At 36.3% G+C, this 14,572-nt stretch overlaps 1 protein-coding gene across 2 annotated transcripts in view; it reads left to right on the top strand.

Annotated features, from left to right (window-relative positions):
- The first annotated feature begins 799 nt into the window (after positions 1-799).
- The window catches only part of LOC145662067 (putative fatty acyl-CoA reductase CG5065), a 122,586-nt gene continuing 108,813 nt past the window's right edge, over positions 800-14,572 (top strand). Inside the window, exon 1 of one of the 2 annotated variants that reach the window (XM_081727404.1) lies at positions 800-877. The gene's annotated coding sequence lies outside the window, so the exon portion shown is untranslated. Of the gene's footprint in view, positions 878-1,811; positions 1,895-14,572 lie in introns of those variants that run through there. The other variant, XM_081727402.1, reaches the window with a different exon arrangement.

Raw genomic sequence — 14,572 nt, 5'->3', positions numbered from 1 at the left:
TTATAACTTCTGTCCGTTCTATTGCTATATGAACACTACCAAAAAAAAAAAAAAAAAAAAAGTATCGGAACTCACAATTTTCGAAATTTAAAGATTTTCAATTGTACAGAAGATAAACGTAATGAATTACTCGCGCAATACCCCAAGTAGATATAATATACTGTCCTAGTGTGACTGGTAACGTGTGAATGGGATGAATGAGTGTGTTAATTTAATAAGCATCAGTAGTTAGTATTCCCAATTAGCAAAATTTTGTTATTCTAACAAAATTTTGTTAATGGGCCGGGGAAAACTGTAATATACCATTACAGTTGAAAGTAATGGCAATTTTTTTTACGCACCCTGTACCTAGTAATTTTTTTTTTTAATTCAATTTCGGTTTAGCTACACAATTTATTTACTCTCTCTACTTCGAATTAAATATAATGAACCCAAAGGTTTCGTTAGTAACCATATTCCCACTGTATAATATATTTATTTACATTTTGATTAAGTGTAAATCCCATTTTCTGATATATAAGTTGAAAAGTTTCCAGGTTTACCATTCTGACGTCATACCGAAACATAGTTCTGTCATTGGATATAAATTTTCTTAATTTCAGACCAATGTAGAATTTAGTCAGGTACCTAATTTTTCCCTCACCCCCTCTCAGTAGTCCATAGTCACTTTCAGATCCGGTTATATCTGGATTTACCAAATTTCCATTCGCTTTGTAATTTCCGCGGCTAAAGTTTCCTTTCTGATTGGAGGAATTCTCCTACCTCTGGCTTTTTCGGCGCAATATTATTAGAATAATTGAAGACACACTAGTAGGAGCAGCTTATATTTTCGCCTACCTATCTGCGTTAAAAGGAATAGGATTTTAATAGAATTCAGGTAAAAATATGATTTAATTTCATAATTGAACACTGAAGGCTGTGTAGGAGCCCCCAAAACAGTGAAAAAAGCTACATTTTCCGTAAAGAAACAATAAGTTAGTGAAGCATCCAGTTCTGTTTTTCTAGGAAGCCATGTTTGCTGCCCAGCTATAATAGCAGAAGTGAAAGAGTGACTTTATTTTTTTTCTGTTATTCCAAATTCAATTAGGGATTAGGGAACTTACGACCTGATTAGTGCATGTTGGTCGTGTATTAAGTAAATGTGATTTTTTATTATTTATTCAGTAATCGCATGTACGTAGGTTTGATGGTTGTAAAGTGAATAATCATAATGGCAGCTTAAGTTAGCTTAAAAGGGCTCCTATCCCCTTTTCTGAATTGAACCAGTTCTAGCGGGGGAATGGGTTAGTTATTGTTCGTTTTAGGGCCTTTTCCCCTTTCAGGGGAAGGGTCCCTCCACAAACCTCGTTAAGGTGCCCCCAGGGCATCAATTTTTGGCAATCATTATGTAAACATTTGGTCAGGTCAATTAGACCTAGTGTTACTTTTCTCATTTTTGACCCCCTTTAAATTAAATAGAGCCGACTGTATATATCGACGAGGGAGTAATGTATTTTAAATCTAATGTGTTAAGTTATTTTCGTCAACATGCATGTAACTAAATGGTGCATGTTTAGTTTAGTTAGTTGTCTTTATGTATAGTACTAACAGTGGTGTATGTAGTTAGTAGTTTTGTGTGAGTGTGTGAATTTTCGATTTGGACAGTGTATAAATATGCTTTAATTTAGTACCATTTTGCTAACATAAATAAACCAGAGTAAATATTAAATTTCTGATTAATGAGTACAAGTATACATTTCAGTACACGGTAAATTATGCCTCCACTACAGCGCTATAGCGTCAGTTTTCGGTAGTCAATTGTTTGTTGACAGTACGACATCGCATGACTTAGTGATTTAGATTGTTTGATTTTGGACAGTTATTCTCAAATTACTTCCCGTGGACATGGTTTTCGGTTCGGATGAGTATACCTTCGTATAAAATAGCATGAGATCTTACTGTACTGAAAATTTCAGCTTGCTAGGTCCAGTAGTTAATGAATAATCCGCTGAAATAAAGAACACCTATTTTCTTAATAGAAGTAAAGTCCATATGCTGTTACTGTTCGTTTAAAAATGTAGTATTAAATTCTCTTTTCCCGTAGCTGTAGAAAATTCCATTGTTGCTTCAGTTTTATCAACAAATCAGAAATAGATTAATCGTTGACAATTTAACTTTCCGTAAATACATGTATGATTTTTTTTTTAAACCTGCAAGGTAAATACAATTTGGGTGCTTCGAAATAAAGAGTACGTGGTTCGATGAATGTGATCGTGTGGTGGTTTGAGCGTGATAGATTGTGATAGTTATATATATATATATATTTATTACTGCGTAATGTAAATATGTGTATGGCCTGCGTGTAAAATGTACGAAATAGGGTGTTTATAAAATATTACTTCGTGCGAAAATTAGTAGATAATGAATGAATGTAATGATATGTTAATAATATGATATATAATATGAATGAAATGATGACCCCTATATTTAAATGGATAGGCCTAGTGAATTTTATATAGTGAAAATATGAATATGTTTACGAAGAAAGAAAGAGAAAAAAAAATCTCTCGCGTTTTGACTTCCACACCAGTGCATTCATCCAACCGAGTTTGCTACTTGGATAGTAAATTATAGTTGGGAATTGTGTGTTACTTTGCATTTATGTACCTCCTAACAACAGCCCCAGATCTTAAGCCTTTCAATAGATAGAGTAGCATCATGTGGGAATTACTTCTAAAGGTTGACAGAGATGATAATTAAGAAAACCAACTGCTATATTCTGTGATCATCGAAAAGTACAGGTTTCGGTCATTTATACCTTTAACATTCATTGCCTCTCAGAGATTTTTTTTTTTTGTTGCTTACCTTATTTATTTATTGTGCAGTGTTCATATAACTCAGTTCGGACTATCCGATTAAATTAACTGCTACTAAATTAATATTCATGAATAGCGTACCCGGATGTCGACCCCTAGTCCCTTTAAGTATTTTCATTTCTTTTCTTAGTTTAATTAGACGAGGGAAATTAACGACATCCCAGACGGTGGCATGTCTGCGCTGGGTAGCCATCGGTGATGTTTCGGTAATTGAAATCACCGATCCAAAATTCAGTTTATTTATTTAATTTTTTTTTATTTTTGGCGAATTACTAATTAGGGATACCTTAGCTATTACTCTAATTTCATCCCTATTCTGGAATCTTCTAGTTTCCAAGAGGTCGGATGATTTTTTTTTCTTTTCTTGAAATTCTAAATTAGCGCCTTCTCTAACCTTCCGGACGATTTCCGGGAACCTGCTGGTTTGGGCCGGATACGGGGATCGGATTTCAATCTTACAACCAAATTCTTGTGGGATTGGGATCTGATGGACACAGAACTTGCATCCTTGGCAGCAGGGCGTTCCTTGAGTCTACGTATTTGAGTAGACCACCCTTTTGGCATGTTAAGAATATTTTGGCTATGGATTTTGTTGAGAGCGAAATTCGATTTCTGTCTTTGTAGCGTTAGTTATTTCCCACTTAAGTCTTTGGCGCCACTATTTCTTCGTCTTCCTTCTTCTCTATCTCTCTCTGTCTTCATTACTTCGAGATTTTTTTTTTTAAATTTCAACCTCCCCCCCCCCCCCGGTTTCTGAAACTCATAAAACATACAATATTCCATATTACTTATTTCGATCGTATGTACTAACTGAGACATCGAGGGATGCAATTCGTGGAGGTATTGCAGCACAACTCAGGACCATTTTCGCGATATTCAATCCACCACGGGAGAAATTGACGAGAAGGTACACTATGCTTTTAGATTCCTAGAAACCCTTGTTATTCATCGATCATACAACTTATATCAATTGATTACTGATTTCTGGTTTTTATTTCTATTGATTGGTCATATAGTGTGTATGTATTAGTAGTCTGGGCCCACTAGTTTCGAATAACATTGATTTTTTTTCTGTATATACATCTATATATGTACTTACATAGTGTTAAAAGTTACGTGCCTGCTCTATTTGTTGCATTTTCCACCTATTATGTCAACTCATTAAATAACACCAGCTATTTTTTTTTTTTTTTGTATATCTACGCGGATCTTTAGTAAACTGAAAATGATTATTGATTATCGGGTTTATTCATATGAAATACAATGTTGCAACCTTATGAAGGAAAAAGGTGAATGTTGATAGTCAGGGTTTTTGTTTTGTCTTTGAGCCAAATAAATATAAATATTTATAAAATATGAATACTTGTCGAATATGAACGGTGATGTAGAATTTAAACGTCGATGAAATATTAAGATAGATATTAAAGTGAAATTTATTGTATTGATTAATATGAATACATATATATATATATACGAGTATGTATGTAATGGGCTCGATATTTACCCTGGTCTTGTTAGGTTGCCATAGATTTTTGACACCCGGTATTAACCAACTATTTGTGATATATAGTATTACCGCGTAAATTGTCATAAATTACTTTTTGTTGAGTTGTTATTAATTTCTGTAACTATTAAAGTGGAATATAATGTTAAATACTGCATGTGAATAAAACAAGTAGTGGGTCGTAAGATAAATAAGAATAACCCTAATCCTTACCCAAATTTACTTTGCGAGTGAAATTAGCAACCTACGAAACAGTGCGCCCCTCCAACGACTTTTTCCATCAGTAAACCATGAAACAAATCCTTCCCCTACGATCGGAAACCAAACTATTCAGTATCTAGAATTTTTTTGACTACAAGATCTATACTAGGAAAAAATTAGTGATCTTAAATTCAACGAACTGAAATCTGTTTAATAAGTTAATGTGAATACCGGAATATGGAAATATGTTCTCAATGTCTGTGACTGGATTCAAAATTTTTTAACCTTGATAAACTTTGAAATTTTATATTGAGTGCGTCGAGTGACGAAATGAGAAATATAAATATATATGTGATATGAAGCGACTATTTGTCTATAGCTAAAACAAAAACAATTAAACACTCTCATGGACACAAACCACAGTGCAAAAGAGAGTTGGAAAAAGGAGCTATTATCGATGTGAGAACAAAGACTCATAAAATCGTCGAAATGTCTCCTCTTGGGACAGAGACCTAATAAAATGCTATTAAAGTATTTTTTTTTTTAGGATGATTAACCAATTATATTTTTTTTCTTTCTTTTCCGCAACGATATATATATATATTCATTACATTGAATCCTAAATGTATTGATCTGTGAATTTCCTTATTTTTGTCTTTCATTTTTTTCTTTTCCTTTTGTCAAATTCTCTTTTATGTAATGCAACTTTTAATATATATATAGGAAGATAAATGTGTTATTTGGTCTTGATAAAATTAGCGAATTTCTATGCATGTTAATGAAACATTCTTTCCATGTATTAAATTTTTTCCCTGTTATGTCCAACTAATTTTTCTTCTATTGAAATGTAATAAATGTATATAGTAATGTAGTTAGGTTAGTTTAATTTAACTAAATACAACCCGAAGTATACATTGTCCTGTATGAATGTGTGTGTGAGTGAAATGTAGGTTTAGTATTAAGTGCACCAATTATCTTGTCATACATGTGTAATGTATTATAATTATTGGTAGTTATCAATTGAACTCATTGAATGTTAATACTAACTTAAGTTGGCTCTATGAAGGAAGTAAAAAGGACTGAAGTAGCCTGAACGAATGATCATCATGAGAGAACTGTGAAAGTCAAAATCTTCGACACATATGTGATACTCTAATTTTTTTTTTCTTTCTGTGGTCGTTTCTAACATGCCATCAACTTCGTCCTTTATTTTTCAAGTATTGGATATTAGTCTAGAACTTCTGGAAATATTGAATAAACTGTAAACTTAAACTTTCTCATCTATCTCGGATCTAGATCGGGATAATTTGGTAGTTGGGGTTAAATGGATCTAGATCGGGGATGTATGGGTTAACATGTGTCTACCCTTGATCACCTGAATACCAAATATTAACCCAATAGCTATTGGAATTAGATAATTATTCACTTTCCTTTACCATATTCCTCAAAATATCCAGTAACAGTTTCCTCTTTATCACCTTCTTACTTTACCTCTTTCCTCTTCTATCTTCCTCTTCCTTTCTTCATCTTCTTCTTCTATTTTTAATAAAACTGAAAGGGGGGGGTCGTGACTGGGAATTCTATATGTAATAAACACGGTCATGTATTTATTTGATTTTATTTTCTTTAGAAGTCCGATAAAAAGTTTTCTCGTTTCGATCGAATCTAGTATGTTCAAAATTAAGAAACGGCTAATATATTCCAACGTAATTAGACATAAGCTGATAGCTTCATGAACACCCCCACCAGGGGTGAAGGGTTCCCATTTACGACTTATTCTTTTCTTCAAACAGTTTTAGATTGACAAGCAGTGACAGGATTCGTTGTTATGGCAACAGTGGTTGCTGTGGCAACGGCCCCCCCTTTTCCCAGTTTTAACTAGTTCCGTTGCGATGTGAAAACTGTCTGTCTTATAATACACACCCCCACCAACAAGTGCACCCTGCCAACAGTCTGCCCTCACTGCAAAGGGCCATTTAAGGTCAAAAACTGCCCCAACCTTCAACAGCCAGCTACATGTAATACGTGCGATGGTCCTCACCCCACCAATTCTTATCGGTGCACAAATAAGCCACAACCTTTATCAGATAAACCGGAAACGGTTGTACCACTACGTCTTCATCCTGCCACTCAAATGTCGACAGGCACCCAAACCTCCCTCCTGCCGCCTACGACAGTTGAGGATATCTTACAATTTGTGACACTTGTTTTGCAGAATACTTTTCCATATCAGCGGGAAGTAGTGTAGTAAATAGAAAAAAAAACGGTTCGTATTTTTTCAGAAATGTACGTTTTTTTTAGAAAAATACATTGCCTCTCGTTTTTTTTCTAAATTTCGTTTTTTTTTTCAAATAGTCATTTGTAATGCATCTTACGTCTGTTTAAGTATGGAATATTTTTATATAGGTGTAATCATCGTAATATGCAACATAAACGCTAGATACTGATACGCTACAAATATTTTACAATTTAGATGAATACCATACCTAGTAACAATTCGGGTTTCAGCAGTTTTCGTCAATATCAACAAAGAAATAAAAGTAGAAATGAAATTTTGTTTTTTCGTGAAAGCATGCCTTTAATATGTGCGAAAATAATGTCACGAACAGTATAAAATTCAAATAACTTGTCTATAGGTAAAAACTAATACTAATTTGCCTAATAGTATTTTTCTAAATATCATATATAAATAAATAATTTGTCGACTAGATATATATGATATGCAGAGCCAGCTCTACCATATATGCAACACGTGCAATTGCATGGAGCGGCAAGTTTGGAGAGTCCGCCAAAATCTGTCATAAGTATATTATTTAAATAAAATATTTCTTGTTGGGAACAGACTTCAAGGTGATGGTAGTTACATTCACTAACCTGACCTATTTGAATACTACATTCATAAATTATGTTTAGGTTGCATTAGTTTAAGGTCACACGGACAATGATAAAGCAAATGGTAGAATAAATCCGAGCACAAATTGCTTGATTGTTGTCAAATACAAGAATTCAATTCTCGAATAGTAGCGAATATCTGTTCCATTTAGAAAGTTATCACAGTTTTGATATGGCAACTAGTCTTGTTTTTGTCAGAAACAAGTTGCTTATCATTGAAGATAGAAACAACCTTTTAAAATAATGTTAACAGATGTAGAAGAAAAATCAAGAAATAAAGATAAAAGAGCTAGTTGCACTGGAATTGCAAAATGATACATTGAGATTGAAGCTCGATATTGAATTCTATAAAAAGGATTACCATCTTTCCTCTGCAGGTGTGTTTGCTTTATCTTTCACTAGCATAATACGTAGATTAATATTTAAAGAAAAAACAGACATAACGGGATTGCATTTTTAGTAAGCATTTAAGCCTTTCTGAGTGCGATTGCACTTACCTTCCTCTTCGTTGTTCATGCTGGAGTAGCATACTTAAAATCATTACTTTTAAGGTTTTTTTTGTACGGTCGGCTCTGATGATATGTATATACAAGACATGAATATAGGATGACACAATTTGAAGTAATGCAGGGTGTTTCAAAATTAATATTAGGGTTTTGAAACTTTGTAGCATCTATTACAATTAACTTACAATTATAAATATTATATCAAATGAAAGAGCAACTCAAACAGTTTTGTACGCACACATGTACACTCATGTCCAAAATTATTGTCGTATGTCTATAAATATGTTGCTGTAGGAATATAATTTGATAACGAATCCGCCTGGTATTTCTTATAATGTTAGTATGTGTATAATCGGCAAAGACATGTATGCGGCAAATTTCATGTCAGAACAGCAGTAAATAAAAACAATAAAACAAAAATAAAACTTTCTTGTCCATTTAGCAACATTTTCTTTTACTCTTTCTCATTTTCGTATTTATAATTCTTTTCCTTTGAAATTTGGCACAAATATACATTTCCTGATCATACACATAATATCAGTATTAAAAGTACCCTGCAAAATCATTATCAAATTATATTCATACAAAAGACAGTTATAGATATGCGACAATCATTTTGGACATGAGTGTACATGCATTGTTTCTTCTGTCTGCCGTTAGAAAGAGCAAGTAGCAAAGATGGAGACTAGAGAGCAGAAAGCTTTTTGTGTTTTAATAAAAACTGAATCTGTACAGTGCAACCGTCTGTGTGAAGAATATTAAGGAGACGCTTGCAACTACGTCCTTACCGTTTGCAGTTGCTACAGGTTTAAGCCTAAAGACTACGGTTTACGTGCCAATTTCGCAAGTGAAATATTGCTGCATAACAATGTAGATTTTCTGGATCGTGTCGTCTTCAGTAATAACCGACATTTCACCTACGAGCTAATGTGAACACTCATAATGTTTGCATCTGGCCGCCAGCTCCTCAGGAGATGGTACAGTTGAAACGAGACGCCCATAAATTGAATGTGTTTTGTGCGATATGGCGGAAAGTTTATGGGCCTTTCTCGCTTATCGACTAGCTGTGTGCCGTGTGACGAATGAATCTCACATCGAACACTTGTAGCAAAGAGTGTTTGAGGTGCCCTTTTACTTGATGCATTACTCATAATTGTACGTAAAATGTAATAAGTACTACGAAGTCTTAAAACCCCGATATTCATTTTGAAACACCCTGTTTCTCACCAACAGTGTTGGAACTAAGATGTAAAAAGGAGTGAAAATTTTCCTGATAAAGTTATTGTTTACAATAACGATATTATTATTAGTCGAGACTATACTACAACAACAACACGGGTCAGTAGTCAAAAAAATGTAATCAAATGTACACTCGGTGGCCCAGGTGGCCAAAGTGGCACACACGGGTGTGTCACTTTTATAATCCGCTCCTGTGTGGACACTAATTAATATATCGGGATATTATTTTTGCCAAATATGGTTGGACCATAGTTTATCATATTAATTTCGTTTTTTCTAGTGTCGAACTTCCTTCTCAAATTTCACCCATATCAAAAATTCGAGAATTTTCTAATTTCAAATTTCCTTTACTTCTTTTTTCCCTGTAGCTTCCTTCGTTGTAGAAAGACCTCCTTAAGACTTGCCAGGTAGATACCTCGGATGGATACCTAACTGTTGACATCAATTGGACGGGCCTGCGCGCAGTGTTGCCAATTAGGGAAATTAAAATTTCCCTAAATTTGGGTAAAAAATTCGAAATTTTTCTTTATAAATCCGTGCCTATACGTCCGAGTGGGAGTCGGACATTTGTCCTTACTTAACAAACGCAAGTACAGATCATTACAATGAGGTAATTAGGGAACGCACGAAAAATTCGTATTTAGGTTCTAATCCTTGATTTTTCTAGTTTTTACCTACTTTTCTGTTTACCGTAATATACTTTTGATAATTACAAGCTTTGTTCCTTAAATATCGCCATAATACTTGTAGGATATATTAGTGGTGTACCAATGTTTAATTTAAGATAGTTTGCGTCTGTCTGGTAGCAGTGTTGCCAGCTACAGAAAATTTTAAATCCAGATTTTAGGGGGTAATTTTGGAAAAATTATTTGTTTTGTCTCTATTATTTCCCTCTTGTTGGCTACATTGGAACAAATGTACCAGTATCTGAAAGTATCGTCTTTGCTCTACACAACACACTATAGAAAGTTTCAATAGGATAATAAGGGGAAGTACAGTTGAGCTTTACAGTAGACCTTGTTCTCTAATTGGAAAGATAACTGTGATTTTTTTAAAGGTAGAATGAGATATTTTTTATTGACATGCTTACTTTATTACATATCGTCACAATACTTGTAGGATATATTAGAGGGATACCAAAGCTTATTTTAAGATAGTTTGTGTGTGTGTGTGTCTCATAGCAGTGTTGCCAGCTACAGAAAATTTTAATACCAGATTTTAGAGGCAAATTTTGAAAAAAATCCCATTTTTGTTTCTATTATTTCCCTCTTGTTGGCTACACTCGAACAAACGTACCATTGTCTAAAAGCGCTGTCCTTAGCCTATACAAGTTTTACTAGAATAATTAGGGGAAATACAGTTGAGGTTTATGATAAGCTATGTTGTGGAAATGGTAAGAAAATGGTGATTTCTGAGGTAGAATGACATTTTTCTAAAAAATTTAATGCTTACTTTGTTAGATATCGCCATGATAGTTGTACTAAGGTTTATTGGAGTGCTAAAGTTTATTTTCAGATTGTTTTCGTCTGTCTAATGGCAGTATTTCCAGCCAAAACAATTACTTCCCGATTTTGGGGAAAAATTCGGAAAATTTCCCTTTTTCCCTCTATTATTACCCTCTTACTGGCTACATTGAAACAAACGTACCACTACCTGAAAGTTTCCTCTTTGCCCTACACAACGCACCATAAAAAGATTCAATAGAATAATTAGAGAAGCTGTAGCCCCGGCATATCTGTTGATTTTTGCTTCTGAGGCGTAAAAAGTGTCAAAATTTCATGTGTATGATGACAGAGAATTTTTTCTTTCCCTCTTTGAATGGAAGCCAGCGACTTCAGGATTTCACTGTACCTTGTCAACACAACAAAGAATTTTTAGGTGACTTGAACCCGTATAGCAGCAGTGGTGCTAGATACAAAATATTTTGAAATTCGGTTAGGGAATTTTTGTAAATATCTACCCCTATCTACCCACCGGTTGGCAACACTGCAATGCAACTTACACCAAAAAATATCCATATCCATTTTCTAAAAAAACAAGGCTTTAACCATATCAATCGAATGAATGTTTTTTAAGCAATAAGTCACTAACTGAAAATGTAGGAAAACACCAAAAATGACCTGGGTCCAAAAGGAATAATCACATAATTTTGCTCGTATTGGTACAAAGAAACAAACGATTTGTAAGTTACGAGGGCTTCGACTCAAGTTCTGTTGATTATTTCAATAATCTGCAACATAATTCAATAAATAATAGTCGCCAGAAAAAAACACATTTGAAAAAAAAAACATGAAAAAGAACGATGTTTTTTATTGAAAAAAACTTCACAGAAAAAAAAAACCGTTTTTTACAACACTAGGGTGAAGCCATTCTTATACATGCAACCAAGGCAGTCATAGATATCTTCCACCTTCATATGGCTGCTACCTACTCCGGTTTATCTACGTACTTCCATTTCCATTGTGATCCGGAATCATGAATACAAGACCGAAGGGAAGAAAACCAATACATGTCCTCTTTTCTAATGTCCGTTCCTTACCCAAGAACCGGATACTTCTCGAAACACTAGCTACAGCTCATCATGTAGACTGCATCTCCTAAACGAAACTTTCTTGAAATCCTCTGAACATTTCTATTTTCACATTTTCACCTGACGCGCTCAGACCTACCTCAAAATGTGGCCCGGGATGGTGCCTCAGTGGCTATTCGATCTGCATTGCCATTTAGACCCATTACATCTACTCACGCTGATACATACCCGGAGGGCGTCATTGCCACCATATATTTTTCTGATAAAATCATCACCGTTGCCACCATCTACGTTCGCTCCACACAACCGGTACCATACCGTTTTATTACGTACCTTGATACGTATTTCAAGACCTACGCACTTCTGCCGGACCTCAATTATACTTCTCGCACAGCCGAGTAAATCCAGCGCTTTCAGGACTTCTTACTTACAACCAAAGCCTCTTTCATGCCGCTTCCACAGCCAATTCGCCCAGTCAGTGGCACTACGCCAGATGTCCTCCTCTCTAACAACCTAGTACCATCCTCAAATACTGAAGTCTTAGGACTATAGGCAGTGACCATCTTCCCATCCTGCTTAACGTTACCAACCCTGGACGAGACACAGCCCCCGTACCACCACCTCTTACTTATAATTTCCATCGGGCAGACTGGCATAAATACAAAAGCTATATGACAGAGACGCTTGAAAGTACTCCTACCGATATCACTACTGCTGATTCCGTAAACTTGTTTTCCGAAACACTCACTCATGCTATCCTTCGTGGCACCGAACATGCAGTCCCAAAGCAAACCGCTCATCCGTCTCGGCCCCCTCTTCCTCCCCGAGCCCTTACTCTCCAGGCACGTTCTCGTCACTATCTTGTCGAGTACAAACGCACTAAGGATCCACATTTTTTTTTTTTTTTACATTTGCACCAGCAATTCCAACGCATGGTTAAATCATACATCATAGTCAAAAAACGACTCACATGGCGCACCTTCTGTAATCAACTTCGAACCGAACACAATCCCACCAAATTCTGAACCCTATTTAAACGGCTTACTTTTCAAACCAATAGAGCACAATATCCGTTTCTGGTTCATAATGCAGCTCCACCGACTGACTCAGATAAAGCCCAAGCTTTCGCCACTCACTTTGAGACAGTTTTTACTCCGCACATGGATCCGATATTAGTCATCCTATCGATCAACATATCACTGAAGCAGGTAATCCGCACCAGCAACTCTTCCAACCTCTTTTCTCCCCTCAGCCTACAGTTCCTACTGGCCTCCTTGCACCAATTATCGCTGAGGATATCCACTCAGCTCTATACAATAGACGCAACACCTCACCGGGCGTGGACGCAATTAGTTACCGTCAGCTCTCGTATTCACCACCTTTGTTCCATATATTGCTCGCTTTACTATACACAGCCATCCTAACCACGGGCTTTTTTTCTCCTGCCTGGAAACTAGCCAAAATCATAATTTTCTTAAAACCACGGAAAGATCCAACTCAAGTTACTTCATACCGACTCACCAGTCCAACCACTGTTTTCAATAAAACGGCTACGTTTACCTACAACAACGCAATATCCTTCCGCTCACTCAAGCAGGCTTTCGCCCATTCTACGCCACGACCAACCAGCCATTGAAACTTTCATTTTTCATAGCCAATCATTACAATAAGAATCTTCCCTCGGTCTTGATGTCATTCGACATAGAATGTGCTTTTGACACTGTATGGCATGACGGCTTGCTTTACAAACTGAAACGAATCCTACCTCTTCCATACGTCCGCCTCATTGCCAAGTTTTTTATCCCACAGGCGTGCCTTTATCCATATCAATGGCGCACGGTCTACAGAATTCACATTACGTGCTGGAGTACCTCAGGGATCAGTTCTGTCTCCTCTTTTGTATATTCTGTACGTCGCTGACATGCCCATACCACCACCACCAGTCTACGCCCTACAATATGCCGACGACAAAGCCTACCTTGCTTTCAGGTCATCTGTCGACCGCATTTCCATCCATTTACAAATGACGCTCTTCGGGCCTAATAAAAATAAGTACTCTCCTACACGTAATCCTGACCGTCTCCGCATCACCGTCGTGGGCTCATCCATACCTCTCAGCTATAGTATTAAATACCTCGCGTGCATTACGACAGCCATTTGACTTGTAGATCTCAGTTACAGACTCTGGAGCAAAACATACGCAGGCGCTTATATTTGCTGAGTCGTTTAAAGGGCACTACCTGGGGCTTAAATTCCGCACTCTTGCTCTACACCTATAAGGTATTCGTCCGTTCCTCAATCACCTACGGCCATCGAGCCTGGCTCTCAGCAAATAAACACTAGTATGACCGCCTCCAAGTCCTTTTACGCCGAGCCATCCCCATAGCTTACTCACTTACCGCGCGAACACCAACTCTACTCGTTTATCAGCAAACCTCAATGCCGTTTCTTCTAAACCATCTCTAGCGCCTCAGAACCCGATACATCATGCACATCATAAATAATCATCTAATCATTGCCGAACTTCTGGAACAGACTCCTGCCATTCCTAGCCATGCATATCCACCTTTGGACCATCTCCTTGCAATCTACGAACGAGAGGCTCAAACAGCTGACTATAACCCCGATTGCCGCATCTATCACCGCCATCCGTCCATTTATCCTCCATAAACTTCCATTTCTTGCATGCTCATTAGTTTACACAATTCTCCGACCATCGCTATAACCACCATACTTTTCCACTCAGCTGGCCACAGAGGCTGAATAATATACTCATCCAGGTTTAACTGTATCCTGATTTTCATGTATCTTTTCTCATATCTTCAGTCTTGTTACTCCTCTGGCC

The sequence above is a fragment of the Thermobia domestica genome, chromosome 10 (assembly GCF_964235325.1).
Source record: "Thermobia domestica chromosome 10, izTheDome1.hap1.1, whole genome shotgun sequence".
In the NCBI taxonomy this organism is placed as follows: domain Eukaryota; kingdom Metazoa; phylum Arthropoda; class Insecta; order Zygentoma; family Lepismatidae; genus Thermobia; species Thermobia domestica.
Note: the sequence above shows the minus strand (reverse complement) of the source record. Positions and strands in the feature narration are given on the sequence as shown.